This window comes from Ambystoma mexicanum, chromosome 10 (assembly GCF_040938575.1).
Source record: "Ambystoma mexicanum isolate Mex_15411 chromosome 10, UKY_AmexF1_1, whole genome shotgun sequence".
NCBI lineage: Eukaryota > Metazoa > Chordata > Amphibia > Caudata > Ambystomatidae > Ambystoma > Ambystoma mexicanum.
In genome coordinates this window covers 1,352,933,731-1,352,956,593 of record NC_090932.1, presented here as the reverse complement: position 1 = coordinate 1,352,956,593, position 22,863 = coordinate 1,352,933,731, and the positions used below count along the sequence as shown (strand labels likewise).

Below are 22,863 nucleotides of genomic sequence, written 5' to 3'. Positions count from 1 at the left end.
GTGGCTACCATCATGTGTGTAGACCATGTGGCCAATCATGAGGCGAGAAGCTAGTCTCAGACCAGCTCCTGGTTCTCCTGCTGTGCCTGCATGATTCTCCTCCAGAAAGTGCTGGGGCTGACTGCTCATTTTCTGGCAGGCTTGCAATTGAGCTCTACCCCATTGTCACATCCTGTTATGGCCATTACACACAGCAGCAATGGCTCACCGCGTTCAGTCAGACAGCTCTGAATTTGGGGGAAGGCATCTTTAACATCCATTACCATTGCTCAGCTTGAAGAGACTGCTGGGTCCCACAAAACCCCAGTGCTGGGCAGCCTTAGATACCACTGTATATGATTTGTTGTCTCCCGGGATGCAGATTAAGGGCTAAACTCAATTTCAGGAATACCCAATAGCCAGGGTGCTCAGAGGAAATGTTACTGCTCAGTGAATTGCCACACCCCCAATCCACTATTCAAAAGGTGAATGGTCAAGGCAAAGTGTGTGATAAGTTGCTGAATACCGGAGTGAAATCATGGCATCCCAAAATTGTGGCATTAATGGTTCATTCTCATGAAAGGCAGATTTTTTGCTTCAAATATAGATTTAAAAGAAATACAGTGGCCCTATCAATCATACTGATGCCCACTGCTGGTTTATAACACAGCAACCTGGTCAATAAAAGCAAGGCACTATTTCTAGCCAGAAAAACGATGTGGCATATAGACATAAGAGATGTTGCATGTTAAAATTGGTTATGATGGTATGTGAATGCTACGTGGCACCATTACATCTTGAAGTTGCCCAATAAACACATTTGTGCTTACATTTTGAACATGGAAAAGTGTATCACAACTAAAATAACGTTAATATGTGTCATAGAAGACCAAGATATAATTCAAAGGCAAACACATTTTCCATGATCTTCCTTTCAAAAGTCTCAGAGCTTACATAGTAAGTCACAATGAGTGAGCAATGCATCCACCTGACTACCATGTAACAATCATCAACATAATTAAACAGTTTTATAATTCTGTGTACGTGACTCAAGAAAACATAGGATTTGAGTATGCAGGAAAGAATGGTGATCCAAGAACCAAACACTTTTGAAATGCAGCGCTGGGCATGTACTGCTGGCTGAAGATCATTAAGGAGCTGAAGATCAACCCACAGCTGATTTGCGGCATAAAGTAAGCTTTTAAAGAACGCCTCAGCTTGCTTTCTTCACTGAGTGGCAAGACCAACCAGTGGACACAAGAGGCTAGATAACTAATAGTAGGGGGAAGTATGCATTAATAAGCATTTCTAAAACTTGAACCTACCTGATAAACAATACAATGAGAAAAAGTAGTAAGGGGTACGGGAAACGGTATGAGGGGGTGGGGTGGATTATGTATGCTTTGATGAATCAAAGGTATTCATCCCTTCTCCCCAAGAGGGAGCCTCCAGGCTATGGAGGCAAGTCTGCTCCGCAAAAGACCCTCCCCAAGGGTCTGGGCAAGTGGGACCTCATGAGAGACTCCCCTTTAGGGGCCAAGGAGTCCTTTTCCTGTGAGGAACTTGCTAAGCCACACAGTATCATAGCATGCATGGGACTATCTGCTACAAAGACTAATGTAACATCTACATATTTGGCTGAAGGTAATCCTGGAACCAACCAGTGTGGAGAAGGTGTCTGTAAGAGAAGATGCATACTGAACTGGGACGAGTGGACGAACATGGATAAGCAGAGAGTATCTTGCACCGGGAAAGCCCCCTGACGTGAGCACACCTTGGAGAGCCGGTCCAGAGACGAGCCGCAGAGCCCACGACTTTCGAAAAGAGCTGCAGAACGCCAGAGTAAGACGCTGGAGGCCCGGCATACTAAACAATGGAGAAGCCGTTGTGAAACAGGAAAGCAGAGTCCTGTGTCAGGTGGTGGCGAGACTTCATCCATATCGTGGTGGGCAGGACGCCAGACGAAATACACCGAAACAATCAGAGAAGACAACTGGGAGTGCGAAGAGCTTCCCACCGTCAATCTCCATATACGGCAGAAGGGAAGCAGAAAACGAGAAAGGCAGTATCGACGAGGATCACCAGAGCGAATGCCATGGCACGCAACGTACCCCGACATACAGAGAGGTAATGGGGAAAACGGGAGAAGCAGGAGGCTGCCGGGGCAGTCGAATAAAAGAGAATCTCGTCCCAGGACTCACAATGAATTACTTAATATGAACCTGTGTAATTAGAACTGTGTAAAGCTGATAAAACAGGAGATTGAATAACCCTGTTAGGGAAGTCTATGAATTATCATAAAGGAGGGGAAATTACTTTACGAGAACCCAGATGACAAGGGGAGAAACTGTAGCATAACGTCTTGTAATGAAGAAGGATCGACAAGATAGTTACAAAGAGGCAAAATACCAAGAGGGAAAACCCACAGCCAAGCTGAGACAGCCTGGACCAATAAATTATTAGAGGTCTAAAACCTCCACCAAGAAGTTTAAGAAAGCATCTTGAGGAAAGTTGTCACAGCTACATCACTAAAAAGAGTACAAAACCAACGACTGCTGTAGAAGAGCTGCAATAGTTAATCGAAGGGATAAAGAGAGACTGTTACAGAAGATCGTGCTAGACAAGCGGCCGGCGGAACAGAGACATTGATACAAAGACTATCAGCAGATATTGGCACACCATGAGAATTAAGACAATCTCCTGGATTTGTTTAAATTAGTAATCTTAGTGGTAGTTTCAGGTAGAATTAGACTAGGACTGAAGACTTTTCTTTCTTTGGGCCTTCCCGCCAACAGACAAGCACCTTTAGTTCCTTTAGATAGGTAGGGAACTTCCTCTAGAAATAGTGAAAGACCATTTTCTAATGATTTGAATAAAAGACTCCTCCTTCCGACCCATCACAATGCATAGCGAAATCCTAAAGACCATCAAATTATGTTAAGGCCTTAGGAGCTGTAACAAATCTTTGGATGTCATTCCTTCTCCCTTCGGTGGGACGGGGGCGAGGGGAGAACCCTTCTCACAAGGGGCCAAAGCAGTGCATTCACAGTACAAAAATCCTCCTGGGGGTGGTACACAGGGGTGGATCAAATGGTAGAGAGAGCCCCTTATGGGATGGTGGACAACTATCTCCAGAGAATGCTCTGCCCACCCCTCCTTCTCCCACAATAGCAGACCCCTTAGATACACTGCCAATCACGACCCATATGCACTGTTGTGAAGTCAATCTAGCTAAAACAACACATAACAGAAAGACTCAGTAAAATCAGACTCTTCAGGTCTAGTGGGAAGAAGATAATGAGTACAAAGATCATTATGCTAAACTGTGGTGAGCGTTGTAGTCCGCCATGGTACGTCATTGGAACAACGAGATACAAAATAGCAGAGGGAAACCGAAGCAGGGAGAGAGAGATCATCTGGACAAGCGCTGTCAGGGAAGTCGACCCAGAAACTGTTCAGCTGAGAGTTGAGATGCTGTCTACCGAACAGTGAGAGGGAGCAAGCAAAGCCCAAGACCTTCGTACTACGAGTCTTGCTTCCCTGAGTAGACCCTAGTGCGTCCTACTTTGTCCATAGGAACACCGAGCTGAGAGAAGACGACGATAAGGATGTGAAACGCAGCTGACAGGCAACAGACATAAAAACGAATGCTACCAGAGCCTCAAGATGGACTCCTGTGGCCCAGAAGACATGAACCGAAAGCAAAGGAACGCAGGCTGGTCGGAAGGGACAGTAGTTCCGGGGAAGCCGGGTGAAATACAGAGAGAGCAGAGTGAGATTTGGGAAGCCTGGAACTAAGAGTACCACAGGCTGAGAGAAATACAGACAGAAAGAGGGTCAGGTACCGTAGTTAACAGTGAAACAGCAAGAGCAAGTTTAGCTTGGCAGGAGAGAGAACCAAGCAATCCAAGAGGAGATTTGCGAGTTTGGGGCTCGCACCCACATTTAAAACAGAGAATAAGGGGGTCGCAGACCATAAAATAGAGATACAGAAATACAGAAGAAACACAGCATTGGCTGGGGAGTGAACCAGGCTGTCAAAGAACTGAATTGTGAGACTGGGTCTCGCACTCACATTTAAAACACAGGACTAGAGGGTGAGGGACCCTAAAAGGAAGAGAAAATAACACAAAAGAAATGCAAGCTTGGCAGGAGAGTAAACCAAGCTAACAAAGACTATCAAAAGCAAGCAAAGGCAAATCGGGGGCTCGCACCCCTATTTAGACCAAGAGAACAGGAGGGTCGGAACCCTCAGAGAGAGAACAGAGGATATCGAGGAGAACCCTTGGCGACAGAACAAATCCACCTAGGCATAAACAGCACAGCAGGTCTGGGGCCCAACATATCAAACACAATAGATCTGAGACCCAAAAGAGAGACACCTAGAAAGTATGATATTCCCCTGGGTAATATCTACCGAAAAGAGGGCAACAGAACTCCCTCAAGAATAAATAATGAACCAGGTTTACAAACAGCACCACAGGTCTTCCATTGGGAAGAGACCCTTAGAGACTGATATTCCCTTACACTAAATCCATGAAAGAGAGAGAAGGAATTACTAAGAAAGGCCATACTTGGCAGGAGAGTAAAACCAAGATGCTTGCAACCAATACCACAAGTACGGTACCCACACCCATATTAGAAACTAGGAGTAAAGTGAACTTTGTTTTTCATTTCTCATAATTCAACTTCTGGGCTTGTGAAGTGGAGCCAGGGGAAAAGGAGTAATTCACTGATATTGGAGCATCTCAACCTTGAAAGAGGACTTTCTTTTTATTAATACCATCACTGACATGTAGAACTTTTCCTTTGATGAAGGAGTTTCATCAGCACTCTTTTCAGAACAAAGTATCCTTGCACTTTAGAATCATGTTATTAATGCTGGGTTCAGAAGTAGGCTTTTGGTACAAGGTGGGGACTGGCGTTTTAGGTTGCCATCCTGACAGTTTTACTAGTTTCCTTTGAGGCAGGGAAACTCCTCAGTACTTCAGGACAGGAAGGCATGTTTTCCAAACCCTCACTTTTACTTTTATGAAAGGTCTATGACAATAACTACATCACCTGTATCCGAACCTTCCTTTTGTACACTTAAAGAGAAATGGGTGTATTTTTATGGTCTGAAATAGATGGAAAATCATTGAAAGCCCTGCTCCCTCCACACTGAAGTTGATTTTAAATATTGGTCCGCACATAGGAATGAAAAGAGAGAACCAAGAAAGCATGTGTTTAACGGTTCTCAGGTTAAAACATCTGCAAATGCTCACATTCTTTACGGACTTGGAAGCGTTGAACGATGTTCTAGGAGCATCTCATCTTGTACTGCCCTCTAATATATCTCACTAACGCATTCCATCACAAACTATAGATTAGAACAAAGATTACCTGGGGAGCACTGTCATTTTCCTTTGAATTCTCAGCAGTCTTTCTGCCATCTTAAAGGTGGAGGTAATGTTCTTGGTTCTGTTGCATGTAATCTGAAAAATAAAATCATTGTGATGTTCAAGGATAATGTAACCAGATCTGCTTTAGTCCGTCGTCTTTCTTCTGGAGCTACCTGAACAGGTTTCCCAACCTAGTACAGTAGTGTGCCATGACTGTATCTGAACAGGTTGTCACCTATGCCCAGCGCAGCCTTTATAAAGCCAAAATGCACAGTAAGACAGTGAAATTATTATATTGTTTGGAATACCTGAAATATATGAATTTTGGCAATCACTATATTTCTTGTGCCTTAATGATTGGCAGAGAATAGCCTTTAAATTACAAATATGTCACCAAGAACAAAAACATCCATGTATTTCTACTGGAATTATTTCCAAACTAATGTGGAATTTTGTAAATACTTTGGGAAGGAAATTGGAATAAGTTTGCAGGACACCAAGATAAAGAAAGTACATTCCAAGGAAAGGGCCTCAAACTCACTTACTCTGTGCCTGGACACAATAAAACAGCAAATCAATCTTCAATGTCACACATCTTAGATCTGTAGATGCCATGGGCTCACATGGCTTATGCACCAAGGCAGTAAAGCACCACATACAAGTGCCAGGATGGGTGAGAAGGCTTGACAGGGTAGACTCTTCATACCATTAAAATAGCTCTTAATAAATGGGCTAAATCAGGTCTAAAATGAGTTGAGCACGAGTGCACAGGAGTTCAGCTGTCTGTACAAAACATCAATATCAGAATATGACCCTTTATTGGTGTACAGCGAGTTTCTGTATAATTTCATGACCACCTTGATAACTTATTGTTTTTTAATACACACACCAAACTTTTCACAGCACTGCCAAAATGCAGTGTCCACAATTATCACGCAACGGATCAAGCTACATACTACACCCCTCCTCTCCCTCGATCCCAGCTCCCCCCCCATCCCACCCGACTTTTGCCTGCAGAACTATTGTCTTCTCACTGGCCTCTCTTACATGACTAGACTGCTGCCCCCCATGTGACTCATTTCCTTGCACCTCCATCCCGCCTCCACCCTCAAACAAGTTTCACAGTAGAGCTTCCCAATCCGTGACTCTCGTTGTGGGCTCCCTCCACTGCCCCCTGCCGCTCCCTTCCATGTCGGTTTTTGCCAGGGTCCACTTCCCCAAGTCCCTCTGCCACACCGCCATGACTGGACCCGTAGGGAAACTTCCATGCCATGGCAATCCTGCATGTACATCCCGAGTTTAGCTAGGATGTAAGCCAGATCCTTCAATTCACTAATATGCTTGGCCCTCTCGGGTCTCGGAAAGCGTCTCAGCAAACATGCCCCTGGGGAACGAACATCTAGTCGCACCCATCCTCTATCCAATCTGCCCGTCACCTCCTGCCAATATTTCTGTACTACTGGGCATACCCAAAACATGTGCAACATCCCCGCCTCTGCCACCTTGCACCTGGGGCACACCTTCTCCCCCGCGCATGGAAACGCAAAGATCCTCTGTGGCGTCATGTATGCCCTATGGTTAGCAACAGTTGTATTAGCTGCAATTTCGAGTTCCTGGACACTTTCTTGTGGTATCTCAGTACCGCACCCCTTCCCCATTTTACGTCAGTGAAGGGTGCTTCCAAGTCTCCCTCCCATTTGCCCTTTATTGCCAAGAGGGATGGGGGCCCATTAGTCTACAGAAACTCGTATATCCGTGACATTGCGTGCCCTCCCTCCGATATGTCATACAGTGTGTCTACTATGGACTGCCTCTCCAGTTGTTCGCTGTACGCAGGCCAACTACGTATAATCTACTTTTTAATTACTCTGTGTAGTAAATATTGGCCTGTATGTAATCCTATCTATTCCGCCAGCTCTGCAAAAGGTATAAAGGAGGTATCTTGCATTAGGTCCCCTATTGTGGCCACCCCCGCATGATTCCCAATGCGCTCGTATACCCAGCCTCATCTGCGCTGTGGATGCTGCCACCGCGACCAGGGTAATCAGTACCGAGAACGGGTCTGTGAGCCCCATCACTGAGAGCGCCCTTTCCCACGTTTTCACCCCCAAGGACACTAAGGGCCTCATTACGACCCTGGCGCTAATGGGTTAACGGCGCCGTAAAAGGCTGCGGCGCCGTTAGCCCATTAGCGCCTGATTACGAGGTCCCTTTGCGGGACCCGACCTTAACGGCTGGTCTACACTAGCCGTTAAAGTAGGGACCCGCAAAGGGACCTTGGTGCTAAGTACGGTACCGCAATGTGCGGTACCGTACTTAGCACCTTCCCCATTCCCATACAGCCCTATGGGGCGAAAATGGGAATGGGGAAGGGCCATGGTTCAATGGGGAATTACCGCCCCGCCAACCTTGGAATGGGGTGGTAATTCCCCATTGAACCATGGCGGACCCGTTACAACACCGACACCAACCATTGTGCTAATAGCGCCATGGTTTAGCGCCGGTGTTGTAATGAGGGCCTAAGTGTGACTAGTGCCCTCCTTGGTGTTTCCCTAGCCATATTCATTCCTTTAAGTAATAGCGTGCCCCAATGGGTTGCAACATACGTGTGTCCAACGTAGGGTCATCTGCTAACCAATCCACCACAAATTGCAGTTGCCCAGCTATGTATTACAGTTCAAAGTTTGGAACCCCGATACTGCCTTCCTCATATGGCCTATGCAGTGTTGACAGCGCTATCCTACTCCTACCATTTAGCCACAGAGACTCTCTACAAATGCTATCCCATGTCCTGAAAAAGGTTTTGGTATGTAGAACGGGACATTAAGAAAGAAGTGTAGCAATCAAGGGAGTACCACCATTTTCAACAGGGCCGCCCTTCCCATCATTGACAGTGGCAGCTTAGCACAGAAATTCATAGACTTTCTAATACCCCCCTATGGCTTTCAGCGGGTTGTGTGTGTGCTCTTTCTCTGGCACGTGTTATACGTCGACCCCCTGGTACCTAAAGGTGGACGTTTCCCACCGCAGAGCTAGGACAGGCAGCACCTTTAGTTCCCTCCCACGCTATCCAGCTATTGGGAATAGGGCCGATTTATCGGTGCGGATTGTGATCCCCGACAGGTTCGCAAACAGCGCTAAGGCCTCCCATAACAGCTCTAGGTTGTCTATCGGGTTCTGGATGTATAACCACGCATTGTCCGCATACAACAATATCAAATGCCTAGTCCCATCTAACTCCATACCAGCCTCCCTGTAGTCCGCCCCGAGATATTGTGCTATGGGTTCCATGGCGAGGATGTAAAACAGCAGGGACAGCGGACAGCCTTGTACCTTTTTCCAATTCCCATCCGGCCGAAGTGCACCTGCCCATTTTCACCCGTACCATAGGTCTTGTGCATTTTTTTTTTTTAAATTTATTTTACATTTATAAAGCGCTCACACAGCCCGCAGGCATCGAGGCGCTGTTACAGGAATTGTTAGTTTTTCTTAGTTGTGTAATTGTGTTTTTTCTTTGTCTTAGTTACGTATTTATAACGCGCTTAAACACTCAGAGGTTTCTAAGCGCGGACCCGGGGATCAAACCTGTTGTTGCTTTGTGTCGTCTTGCTTCCAAGACGCGCACGCTGCCGCTGTGCGATCCTCCCGGGACAGTTGAACCCACTTAACATATGTTCACCGGAACAAAAACCTACGGCGGGTTGCGTATAGCCAGTCCCATCATATTGAGTAGAACGCCTTCACTGCGTCTAGCGTGGCTATGGAACCCAGTGTCTCCCAGGATCCCATGCAGTCCATCACATCATCTAACCTCAGATTCCAGGCCATGCTACGGCATGGGACATACCCAGTTTGACCTTTGCAGAAGTACGAGACGGACACAAAGGTTAAATAGTGGTTTCCATAATCATTTATAGACCAGGTTCACTATCCTGCCAGGCACTATCACTTCACTTAGTGATTTGTAGCTTCTGCTGCTTTCCGAGTCCCAGGCCCTCCTTTTGTGGCTTTCCCCAAGCCTTTCTACTTGCCACCTTCTTTTCTCCCCTTCACCCGTTCGGCAACCATCGTACCTTTTGACTTGGTCTAAGTGGGCTGCAACCTCTCCGGGGTGTCTATGGTTGAGCTGGAGTTTCTTCCAGCACGCAACTTCCCGGTTTCTCTGGATGAAGCGGTTCCCATTTTCCACTCTTCCCAAGTCTTAGGGACTCCAGAAGCCATGCTCCGCCAGCTTGGTAAGTATCCTTGCCACTCTGGATCAGCTTCGGAGCATCCTGCTCCCGGCTTAGTGCCCTGGTCTGTTCTTCTGCTTCCTATCTCACTCTGCTTCCCACGGTTCCTCCTTGGAGGACTTGACAACATGTTTGGTCAGTTTTCCCTTTTTATACTATGGGTACTAGTAGATTGTCCATATTGGCTGGTCCTTTACTGTTGGTTCCGCTGAGTGCTCTTCAGCACTATGCACTTCTTCTTCATCTCATTAAATGTTTTGTTGTTCTCTACCGGGTTACTGGTGTTTTTCCTTGTCCCAGTTTTGTTGGAGGATTCACATGGGTAGTCCTTACTCTTCCTCATCTCAGCATAAGGCAGTGGGGTGGAACTGTCTACCTTACACATGTAGATGAAGGTATGTGGGACTAGGTTACCCTGCATAGGTAAGAGGGTGAGCGAGGTTTTAAATGGATGGGTGGATACAGTGTTCTCCCTAACAGGTTGTCCCTTGTCTCAGAAGGGATTTCCCTCCTCATGTGATCCTCCCTCAATGTAACACCGGCAGGCGGACTATTGAACTGTGCCCGCACCACCCTGGCCCCATGGGAAGGATAACCCTCTCCAGTCTATACATGGGGTATCTGTACTCCTGCCTTCTATATGGCAGAGTAGAAGCACAGAGCACCTCAGCCAAGATCCACTATTGTTGGTAGCAATGGATGAGCAATCAAGGCTTAAGTGCTCAGGAGGTGATGCAGGCTGGTTCTTAAGTGCAATGTAGTCCCCAATCCACCACAAAGGAAGGTCCCCACACTATGTTAGTGATAAAACAGTTCTTTATATAAATAAGGTTCAAGTTATATACACATACAATAACACTTTGTGGTCAGGCAATACTATAATGGTGAATGTACATTTCAATGTGGTACCACAATTACTCTGAGTCCATTAAAAAGCACCAATTGCTGACAGTTTCAAATGGCATACAAATCAATAACAAAAGGGTATCAATAGAATTGGGAGGAAAAACAAGTTGGTTAAACAATTGGCAGAATACTGGGCCCCTACCAATAGGCACAGTTATGTGCGAGGACCCTCCCCCCCCACCTGGGCAACCTATAAATATATTAAACAAGACCAGTCCATATATTGTTCAGCAGAGCCTCATTTCCTTCTACAAATGTTCTACTACCCCAATGTACCTGGTTTAGCAGAGTTCGATGTCGGATCGTCGAGGGATCCTTCTAGAGTGAACTCCCTTTAAGGCAGGAGCCACGGATCATTAAGATCCCTTGAAGAGCAGGGTGAACAATGGTGTTGAGGCAGCAGCTTCGGTGCTGGTAGTGCTTGTCAAACGGTCATGGAAGTCCTGCGAAGATGAGGCGTGCGGTGCCCCTCGACGATGAGTTCGTTTCTGCAAAAGAGTCAATGAATAACGTAGGCCCAGCAAGGGCGTTGGGTCGTCGCCGTTTGGCGTCAGTAATCGGGACTCGACCACGGCTGGCTTTTGGATTTCGTCAGCGTCTTTGAGGACATCGGGTGGCGGGAAACCCATTTGTGGATTCTCCTAGGTTCGTCAGCGACCTTGACTTTCTCCGGCGGGACAAAATGGACGACGGTGATGAGCAAGGAAGTCCTTGATTCAAATGTTCTTAGGCAATGTAGCGTTGCGGCTCCGGTCAGCAAGGTTACAGCGGTCCTCCGAACTTCGGCCGATGGCCTCAATGTCCTGTCGCTTCAGATTCCTTGGCAGTCCTCATCTACGGTCGGCAGTCTTTCGACGACCGACTTCCAGGGAGCCTTGGTGAAGGTTAGCTGGTGCACGATGTTCCCTCATAGCTTGGGAAGAGGTCTCCTAGCCAGGTCCTCTTTTGCATCAGTCCTCGAAGGCACGACAGCTTTCAGATTGCGAAGGGAAACAGCAGTAAACCTTCTTCCGGCTTGGTTTCGAGATCAAGCATCAAGTTTTGACTTCAGCTCCTGAACAATTCCAGTAAGTGAGAGATCCCCAGATATACTGTTCCATCTCCCATTCACACTGCTGAGCCAGGCTCAGGAAGCCAATCATTCAGAAGGGCATTCCGCAGGCAGGCAGCCAATCGGGCTCACAGTGCATTCAGGCCATTCTTCTGCATCCAGACACTCACAACAAGGAATGTGGATTGGGACAAGCATGGAGCCATTCAGCACTCCACACTGCATTCATATCAGTTTCGGGCAGGGCTATCTCAGTCATTGTGTCACACACCAGAAACCAGACACCCATAACATGAAAAGTATATTGGTCAGACACTCCATTCACCCAGGTCCCACCCCAAGGGTGTACCCACAACATACAGTCACTGGGAAGGCTTCAGCCAGTCTGGCCTGGACTTCCCCCACAATACTATACAAGGAACTTCCAACCAACAGCTAGTCAAGGGAAGGGGCCAAGTCAGGGCTTCCCAGGACTTTTGGAAAACAAGGTAACAGGCAATAGAAAGCAAGAGGCCATACTCAGGGCACCTGTCAAATTCGGCATGGAGCTGCCACCAGCCCATACCCTGCTCCGTGGGCCACACACAGGTTCCCAAAAACATATTCTAGGAATGCAGGGTTGTACCACCCACCCATGGGTGCCATAAAGGTATTCCAAAGGTCTGTTCACCAAACCAAAAAGAGGAAGAGCTGCACTGCCAGGAGTCCCACATGGACTACTGCACAGAAAATAACAGAACACACATGATAAAAGGAGTACAGGACAAGGACATGGAGGCCCTGTCCATCCAATGCCTTTCCAGCATCACCCCCACCCCCCTAAGGGAGAAGGGATAACATCAAAGGATTCGTCACACTAGGTACTCAGGATCCAGGCTGACAAGTTCAGAGATCGAAGGGCGATTTGAAGAATCTGCTCCTTTTTTGGTATAGGAGATACCCCTACAGTAGAAGTGTCATGATGCCTCCCTCTAAGGAGCCAGGTCCGACCCAGCAACCCCAGAGGCAGGCATCATTTTCGCCAGGGAAGTGCCAGCAGGCCCAAGCTGGGGCCCTTTGGACACAGTCCTGGCGCCAGGCTCATGTTGGACCCCTGTCCTGGCGCCTTAGGCGCCAGGCTCATAAAGCTAGACATGTGTTCAAGTGTTTTAAGGTGCACTTACCTGATGCAGACCATGCTGCTACATCCAGGCCCTCTTGAGGCCTGAATGGAACTACTTTACCTGTGGAACTACTTTCCCCTGGGTGTGGTCAGGGAAGGATACATACCTGATCGGTGGAAGGATACATACCTGGAACTTCTTCCAAAGCTATTTAAACCACGCCCGATCAGCAACTCACGCTTCGCGTTGTTCTGCTCCTCGCAGCTGGACGCTCACCGTGTCAGCTCCTGCATCTGGACTTCAGCCACGCCTGCCAGCATCCTGGGTCACCTGCTAACAGAGAATTGGAGAGAAAGAAGACCTTACCTGCTAAAGCTGCATCACGGAGACTTCACACCCACGATCCTGAAAGGGAAGACATAATTTTAAAAGCAGTTCGCTACGATCGCTGCAGCGCTGCATTTCACTCACCTTTCCTGGGCACCTCCATCTTCAGCAGCGATCATCCGGATCCGCAGCCACTTCCCAGAGCCTAGAGAGAAAAAGACAAGAACACAACGTGAGAGAAGAAAGGGAATAGGAAAAGCTCAGTTTCCTTCTAAGACTTACCTGTTGGGTCATTCCCATTTCATTTCGGGTCCTGCCGCTTCCTGGCATTCTGGACACCGGCCCCTATGGGGAAAAAAGACAAAGACATTGAATGAGCGAATGCAAAGACATTACCCGAACGCTCATCCAGAACTTACCTATCATTTACTGGAACTGCACGTTTCACTTTGGGTCGGCGCCATATCTCCGGCATTCCGAACCCCGGCCCCTAAGGGGAAAAAAGACATAAGCGTTAGCGCTTGCTGCAATAAGACAATGAACATTATTATTTAAGCTTGAACTTTTGAACTTGCTACAGAACTCTTACAGCACCTTACCTGAATAGTCAAGCTTATTTGAACTCCCATCAAACCTCAATCCAGTGAAGTAACTGGGTTTCAACGCGCCCCTGCATCAGAAGCAGGATGGAGAACTCATCCTTCCAGACCCTAAGGTGAGACTTCACAGGGAATCAAGGAAGGGTATCGTGGAGGGTTGAAAGTGAGTGGGAGGCTTGAGCATTATTCCGTCAGTAGGTAATACTCCCTTTTCACGCACAGGGGAATATTCCTGCGAGCCAGTGAGTCCATCTTCAGAGTCCTGCGCTTCACCATAGAAGAAGCATCAGCACTCGAAGCCAGACCTGCGCCTCCGTGGGAATCAGGTGAGCGTGACAAGAAGGGCTATCTGGAGATACATAAGTACCAAAATCTGTTCAGCCATTCGGAGACAAAAGAATGATGCAACACCCATGGTTGTTCTTGTGTTTAGGACTCTGCTGCCGGACCGAAGGCACAGATGGAGAAGAAAAGACGGTCTAGGTTTCCCTGGGCAGATGTAATTAACAAAAAAAAAAAAGTATGGTTCCACGGTTTACGATTCCTTTTTCAACTCACGCATTATAGTATTCAGAGCTTACACCAGGTAATGGGACATACATTTAGCTTTATGAGTGGGAAGGGTTTGCCTAGGCTATATATCACATATACATATACACACAAATACATAAATATACACATACTGTTCTAAGTGTATCTAACAAGTACATTTATAACCCTCAGGGTGGTTTTGTACCGATCACAGGAGAGCTGTGGAAAAATCTCCTTAATAGTCAGAACAATCCTTTTCAGGTCACACAGCCTAGAGATCTCCATGGGTGTCTTTTTGGGCTGGTCACTTGCAGTGGAAAAGGATGGGGAAGATGAACAGTCCGAACAGCTGCATTCATTTGAGAGACTAGAAGTCTTCAAACGCCAAAAGGAGACTGCCCCGGTCACTCTTCTTAAAGGGAGAAGTGGAGTGAACTGTCGTATTGTGCATCAATTGAGTGATACCCTATCCCGACCACTATTTTGCACTCGCAATAAAAAGCAGCAACATTTGTCATTTTGAAATGTTCAGCAAAACTTCATAAATGGTGCTATAAAAATGCCCACATTTTGGCCTTTTATCCATCTTTCACTCATTTTCATTAGTCTAAAGCACAAACCACTGGCCATGTGAGCATCAGATATTGTAAATGGACAGAATATCAAAGCCCCCCCCCCCCCCCAAACATAGTTTGTATGAAGGAGGTAAAATGGGAACCATGTATTTCTAGAGTTTAGTATTTTTAGTATTTACCTATTAATACTTTAAATATGACTGCTGCAATATTAGCATATGTGGGCCACAATATTTTGTTTGAAATAATGCTTGAAATCAACGACCCTATATATATATATATATATATTTATTTATATAGCGCCTATACTTAGTGTGTTTCAAAGCGCTTCAAGCCAAGGGCGGGAACAAGGGAAAATGCAATTACATACTTACAGCCCATGAACAGTAAGGATGTGAAATTAACTATCATACTCGGCCTGACGACATTTCAGATAGTGCAAGAGCTAAGACATAGATAAGGAAGGGAGGGGAGAGTGGGAAGAAAATGGAAACAGACAGGCGAGTACCATACTAGGCCTGACGACATTTCTGGTAGAGCCGGAGAAAAACAAAAGGTGAGGGAGAGGGGTGCAGAAAGGGAGGGGAGGAACAAAACAAGCGACTATAGTACTAGGCCTGACAACATTTCAGCTAGTGCTGGGGGTTGGGGGGGGCAGTAAGTGGGGAGGGGGGGGAGACAGACGAGGTTGCTATCATACTAGGTCCAGGGGCAATTCTGATGGAGTAAGTGCATAGAAGAAAGTAAGGGGAGGAGATGGGAAAAGGGAGAAGGGAGAGGGGGAAGAGAACAGAGTAAGCAGTCAAAAAGAGTGGAGAAGCAAGAGGGGAGAGCGAATACAATTGCAGAAGTCAGTAGTAACACATAATATTGCAAGCCAGGATACAAGATGAAGATGAGAACAGCATGATTCAGGGCCACGATGAGTACAATATGCAAAAGAAGTGTAGCATGAGAGTTGAGAAAGGGTGACGCACTGAATCAATGAAGTCCATAAAAGTCAAATCCAGCATTGGCCACACAACAGTGATGGTGATAGCAGAATGTATCAGGACAGACTCCTGCAGAAAGAGGCTCAGGGGGGATAGGGGGGAGCAGGGTAGAAGAATCAAGCAAAACAGGCAACACCTGTGTGCGAGAAGGGGGGCACAAGGGAACATCACCGGGGGACCAGAGGGGTGGGAATTGTAACGTTCACCTGATTCCCGCAGAGGCGCCGGTCTTGACTGGGTGAATGCCGTATCTTCAAAGGTGATGTATAACACACGGTTGGCTCTTTGGGCTGGACCTCTGTGCACTGTATGTCTGACTCGAAGAGTAAGATGTCTTAGGTAAGTGAACGCCGAGCTCTCCATCTGCCTCGGGGCAGGGTGCCGTAACCAGTTTCTTCACTGGATAAGGGTGCAGGCCTCTTGACCTCAGAGGACTCCTGTCCGTCGTTAACTGCACGAACGATAAGTTCTGGGCACTTCAAATGTCTTAAAAGTCTTTTGTAATGATATCTCTTGTTTTGCAGGGTTCCGGCGATGGCGGATGGCGGGCTGATGAGAGTTGAGGATCGAACCCGCGTGAGGAATAGAAGCGCCTGGAAGCACGTAAGTAAGCGCTTGTAGCCTGCTTCACGATGCGCACTAACTGTCCCTTTTATCTTGCAGGTACAAGTTCGGAGCTTTAGAGAAGCTGAAGGGTGCTGGAATACCCACTGGATTCGGTGTGGGAAGGAGTAATGGCACGTGAGTAATAAAGTTGCCCAATGTCTTTAAACGCACCTTCTTTTGTCTTTCAGATGCGCGATGCAGCGCCGAAGGCCTCCGGAGCGTGCAAAGAGCTGGTAAGCTTTTGTCTTTCAGATGCCGGAATGCAGTGCGAAGACCTCCGGAGCATGCGAAGAGTAGGTAAGCCTTTGTCTTTCAGATGCCGGAATGCAGCGCGAGGCGTTGATGACAGCCGATGGACCAGGTAAGAGATGCGCTGCCACTGAAGACCGTAGTGCTAACCTGTTCTTTCTTTGTCTTTACAGGTGCTGCTGAAGACTGGATTCCAGGATGGTAAGCCTTTGTTCCCTTAGGCCCAGGATCAGAAGCAGAAGACACGATGAGCGTTCTGCTGCAGAGAATGCAGAATAACGCAAAGCAAGATTCATCCATCGGGTGTGGTTTAAATAGCCTCCTGTAGTGCTTATGTGTCTCCTTCCACAGCCACGCCTAGGTAAGAAAAGAGTTCCTGCTTTCCAGAAGAGTTCCAGTGTTCTGAACCTAGGGAGTGGCTCCTGCCCCACCCAACAGGAAAAGTAGTCCCAAACAGAAGAGGATCAGGGGTTCAACTGGCAGGTAAGTAAGCAGCATGGTCTGCTGCAGGTAAGTCCACCCAAGCATTATGAGCCCGGCGCTTCCAGCGCTGGGACTGGGCATCTTTATGAGCCTGGTGCCACTGGCGCCAGGACAGGGTCCAAAAGGTCCCACTTGGGACTGGCTGGCACTCGGAACCGGGGTTATGGGTCTGCTTCCAAGGGAGTCGGGCAAGTCCTGATCTTTTGGAAGCAGAGATCATGACAGGAATGGCCTGTGGGGACACAGGGAGTAAACACATGTTGGTGCATGCTTACCTGCGGTCTGAGCAGGGGGGTCGGGCCCCGAGTCCTCCTGGTCCAACCAGGTCCAAACGGGAATTACTTTTTCTTCATCAGCCCTTCGCTTTGGACGTCCGGGTGAGATGCGCCCTTGATCTAAGTGTTAAGAGCAGGAAGGAATAGGCAGGGCTAAGAAGGTGGGTGGTGCTTAGGCCAGGTGACCTAGATCCACTTACACCTGCTCGCCAGCTGCAAAGGAAAAGAGGCTGGAGGGCTCCTTAAGTAGGGTAAAGGGCGGCAGCAGTAAGGCACCAGGTGGGCGGGGCTTGCTAAGTGGTGAAAAAGAGTAGCAGCCAGGAAAGCACCAGGTGGACGGCCTTATGCCAGGTAACCTAGATCCACTTGCGCCTGCTCCCCAGCTGTAAGTGGGGAGTAGGGGCTCCCCACCTGAAAAAGACACTACTGAACAAAATGTGTGCAATCAATGGTTTCATGGTTTGCGTTTCTATTTCCGGTTTCAGACGACCCTTAATTTCATAATTTAGCATGTAACAATTTAACCCTCATTCTCTGAGACAAGAAACAAGATGATATGCAAATAGCGTCTTTTATTAAATAAATTAACATCAAAATAATGTGACCTCTGATTCACCACTTGAATTACAATGGGACTGCTGTCTCACCTCTATCTAAACCAAATCTAATGTTTCACTTCACTCACAGGATGCACACAAATTAAGATCACAGAAAATGAATTAAATCTACTTCAAATAATGTGGCTTACTTTACATTCAACATCCCTGCTGAAATCAAAAGGTGAATCAGTATGCAGAATAATGATTAAAAAAAACAATTGACTGTAATAGACGGTCAAAGAAAATATGGTGCCCCATTTCGGTTCTAAAATGTTTGACCATCTACGATTGGCTCCTAGCTTGGTTATAGACACTATTTGACTGCATCTTCAGTGATGTGTTGCATTGCAAATCATTGTACAGGCTTCGGTGTCTCAAGATTTCTGCTGCTTTTGAAATGCTGGGACAGATGGGCCCAACTCAGACTACTTTCAATGAATCCAGTTTATCATCAGCCCACACCAAGTGTTCACAAAGGAATACATTTCAATGACTTTGACTATGGCAGACCCCAATCATAGGACATGTTACACATTTAATTTGAGATGTCAAAAGCTTCCAGAGGTCACAAATTGCTAGACAAAGTCCTTATAAAAAATATGCTGCTTTGTGATTTAATCTCTGGCATAGGTAGGTACTTTTTGGGCGTCTATCAATGGCTTAGGGCGATTAAGGATACAGATTGGCTATAGGCAGCTTCATCAGATTCCATCTCCCATCTGCCTGTGGACCTGCTCCAAAATCCCTCTGGGGTAATCTAGTCCTGTTTTGGGAAAGGTCTCCATTTTCAGTTCAATCTGAAAAAGGCCCTTTAAAGATACTTCCCAATCAGCTACATCGTGTTGAACCCTTTTTAACAGGTTCTCTTGGGTCTCCGTTTTCACAAAACCTACACTTTTCTTGTGGGCTTGATTTTAAAACAGAGCAAGCTCCACCCTTAAGGGGAAGGGAATACAGTGGAATCTTGTTGGTCAGTGTATTTGATTGGTTTCCAGACCCAAGAGAAAATGAAATCACACACCTACTTATGTCCTACTTGCTCTTTCACATAAAGCAGCTGAATACAGGAGTGCCTTTCTAAATTTCTGGTTTGATTTCGCCAAATTCTAGCATCCGACATCACTGAATGACATAGTAAATACAATTGTGCAATTATCCAACATAAAGGATCTGTGCATTTCGGTTTACAAAATCACATTTTCATGGCTCTCGCAAGGAGTAAACTGTGCCCAAATGTGTCCTGTCACTCTAGAATTTGCCATTGGAAAGTTATGATGCCAGTGTAACCCTGCATGAATTTCCAAGTCTGTAAAGACCGTTTATTTGTATTTGATCTAGAACAGGAAAATGCATTTTAAAGTAAATGTGCTATTTATTTTTTGTTTCTCTTTAGTCTGCTCAGAGGCACATTTTAATTAAGCAAATGTGCGTGTGTTTATTGTCGTCACTGGAGACACACACACACACACACACACACACACACACACACACACACACACACACACACACACACACACACACACACACACACACACACACACACACACACACACACACACACACACACACCCCCGCACCCCCCCCCCCCCCCCCCCCCCCCCCCCCCCCCCGCACCCCCTCGGTCCCCCGTGTCTGTTTTGCGGCCCGGCATGATTTGGTTGTAAATTGGTGGGCGTTGGTTCAGTCTGCCGCTAGGGGGAAACACGTGCATTTCTGAGGAGAAAAGAGACGTGACGGACAGCCGTTTACCTGTTGGGAGTGTTGTGGTCGTACGTGGCATTTTCTACTATAGGTGGGGAAGGGCGGGGTGAAGCATTGCGGGTTGACTATCTGTTGCCCGTTACACATTTATTTGGATTACGGACACAATGGACGGAGGTGCCGACTGTAATATGCTCGCACATGGACCGCCTCACGCTCTATCGGACTTACGCTCATACATGCCAAAGAAGGGGGCCGACACAGAGCTGGGGTGCAACACGTCTTTATTCTTGTGTGCCCAAGCTCTAACCGCCTTGCGGGCGGTAACCCCGCCCCTTCACACACGCGGGTCGCAGCCCGCGAAACAAACACAAACATAAACAGAGGACTTCCGTCCAAAAGAGAGAGCGAGGACATCACACCCTCCCGTCACTAAACCTTAAGTCCGGCTCAGTTCATTTCTTCGATGAGGCGATGGGGTTTCCTTTTCGTTCTCGTTGGTCGACTCTCAGTCCTGGTCGACGGGTCTGTCCGGGTCTCGGAAACTACATCTCCGTCCGAGTCTTCCCTGTCTCCTTCATATGGGACGTCCCATGGAGTGAGTTCATCACTCAAGTTTGGGTCACCTAGAGCTGGGGCCCTCGACACTCGACTGAAGTGAGACGAGTTTCTCGTTATGGACTTGCGGTCTCCCTCCGCAGTGATAAGAGACCCCTTCTTGAGGATGATGAGGAGAGGGTCCTCATGGAATGGTGCTATGTTTTTCCGATACTGGGGCTGACCCAGTACCACCATGTCTCCAGGTGCCAAATCACTTGTTTTGGCTCGTCGTGTGGTATCCGCAATTCTTTTCATGTTTTCCTTCATGCGGGTGTCCTTCTCCCTCATTTCTGCATCCCTCTCATATTGATCTGCCTCGACTGCCACATGAGGTATTCGTGCTCTTATCGTTCGCCCGAACATTATTTCTGAAGGTGTTTTCACAGTGGTGCTGTGTGGCGTGTTCCTGTAGTCTCGCATGAGTTGGTATAATAGCTTCTCGACAGGTTCTCCCGTGATGCGAGCAATTTGAGTAGTGCGTTTGATGTTGCTCATGAACCGCTCGACTGTTCCATTGGCTTGTGGCCATGGGGGTGTCACTTTTCTGTGCCTGAAACCCATGTATTCAGCGAATCTTTGGAAATCCTGTCCGGTGAAAGGAGGTCCATTGTCAGACGTTACTACCTTAGGTACTCTGTACGTTGCGAACATTCGATCTAGGGCTGGTATGGTATGACGTGCCGATGTTGAAGGGACCACCAGGATGTATTCTCCTCCTTCCATGGGCCCAAAATGATCCACCGCTATTTCTTCCCAGGTTCCCTCGGGCAGCGCGGTCATGTTTAGGGATTCTGGGGAGGTGTGTGGCTTTACAAGTGCACAGGTGGGGCAGTCTTGTAATAGTTCCTCTACTGCAGTGTCCAGTTGTGGGAACCATAGCTTCTGTCTTAGCATCCTTTTTGTGGATACGATCCCTCGGTGTCCTTCATGGGCGAGTTCTAGTACTTTCTGGCGCAGGCTGTGCGGTATTACGAGCTTTGTGCCTTTTAGCAACATTCCTTCGTCTGATTTTGCAAGTTCCTCTTTCACAGCTAGAAAGCACTTGATGTCCTGCTTGGTGACTTCGTTCATTGACTCTCGAATTTGTTTGGCTTGCTTCCATCGCCCTGTTTCCAGGCATCGGAGGATAGTTTGTATTCCTTGGTCCGTGTTTGACTCACGAGCTATGTGATCCATGTCTAGTCCTTGCGGCGTGTTGTTATGAATGACATTTCTTATATACTGGTCAGCTATGGATGGTTCTGATCCACACTCGTCCTTTGGATGTCTCGAGAGGAAATCTGCGGGGTTCTGCTCCTTTCCGGGTCTGTGCGTGATGGAGAATTGATAGTCCTGTAGGCGGAGTGCCCACCGAGCTATTCGTGGCGGCATTTTTGCCCGAGGGTTGCCATAAATGAAGATGAGAGCTTGATGGTCCGTTACGACTACAAAAGGCTTCCCATATAGGAACAAATGAAAGTGTTCGCAGGCCCAGACTACAGCCAGGCCTTCCTTCTCCGCTTGGGAGTAGGCTTGTTCTGTTTTGGAAAGGCTTCGGCTGGCATATGCCACAATGTGTTTTTTGCCTTCTTCTCTGTCATCCAGTTGTGTTAAGATGGCGCCCAGGCCGACTGGACTAGCGTCAACAATGAGTTCTGTTCTTTTTGGGTCGAAATATGCCATGTTTCGGGCGTCGGAGATGCGGTCCTTAATTGCTTGAAACGCTTCTTGGCACTGTGGTGTTCATGTGAAGTCTGCGTTGAGCTTGGTGAGCGCTCGGAGGGGTTCGCTAATGGAGGCGAAGTCTCTTATGTATCTGGTGCAGTAACTTGCGAGGCCAAGGAATGACCTGAGGTCTGATGTGGTGGCGGGCGGCTTGGCTTCTCGGAGTGCGCTGACTTTCTCCGGGTCGGGTGTCATTCCTTTCTCGGAGAATATGTGACCAAAGAAACGGAGTGTTTTCTTGCGAAATTCACACTTGTCCTAGTTTAGTGTGAGCCATGCCTCTTCCAAAGCCATGCACACTCTCATAAGCGTGTCATCGTGTTGCTCTTGATTTTGTCCGAACACCAGTATGTCGTCACTGTAGTTCAGGCAGTTTGGTACATGTTTGATGACGTTATGAATTTCTGCTTGAAAGATTTCAGCCGCCGACGACACACCAAAACTTAGCCGCTTGTAGCGGAAGAGTCCTAGGTGGGTGGCGAACGTGGTTATATATCGGGAGCTTTTGCTGAGTTCCAACTGGTGATACCCTTTGTTGAGGTCCAGCTTTGAAAACACGGTGGCCCCGTTCAGCAGATGTACCATGTCGGTTATTCTTGGGGCTTGGTGGCGTCCCTTAATATGGCCTCGTTTGGCCTTCTCATGTCTACGCAAATTCGGATGTCTTTGGAGTCTCTTTTGGGCACGGGTACAATTGGAGAGACCCATGGGGTAGGTCCTTCCGCGGGATCAATGATGTCTGCCTCCAGAAGCTTTGTCAGTTCATTTTCAACCTGTTTTTGAATATTGATGGGTATTCCTCGGTAGTGTTGTGCTATGGGTGTGATCGTGGTGTCGATGTGGAGTTCTATCTGCCTGTCCTTCAGTTTTTTCCGAGGCCTTTGAACAGTGATGGGAAGACTTGGTCTATGCTTTTTTATTTGTGTACCATTAGACGGTACAGTATGTGGATTAGTCCCATTTCTATCGC

General features: G+C 47.4%; 1 protein-coding gene across 1 annotated transcript in view; it reads right to left on the bottom strand.

Annotated features, from left to right (window-relative positions):
• The window catches only part of TPST2 (tyrosylprotein sulfotransferase 2), a 569,298-nt gene that overhangs the window by 377,373 nt on the left and 169,062 nt on the right, over positions 1 to 22,863 (bottom strand). Inside the window, exon 2 of the mRNA XM_069619371.1 lies at positions 5,362 to 5,453. The gene's annotated coding sequence lies outside the window, so the exon portion shown is untranslated. The remainder of the gene's footprint in view (positions 1 to 5,361; positions 5,454 to 22,863) is intronic.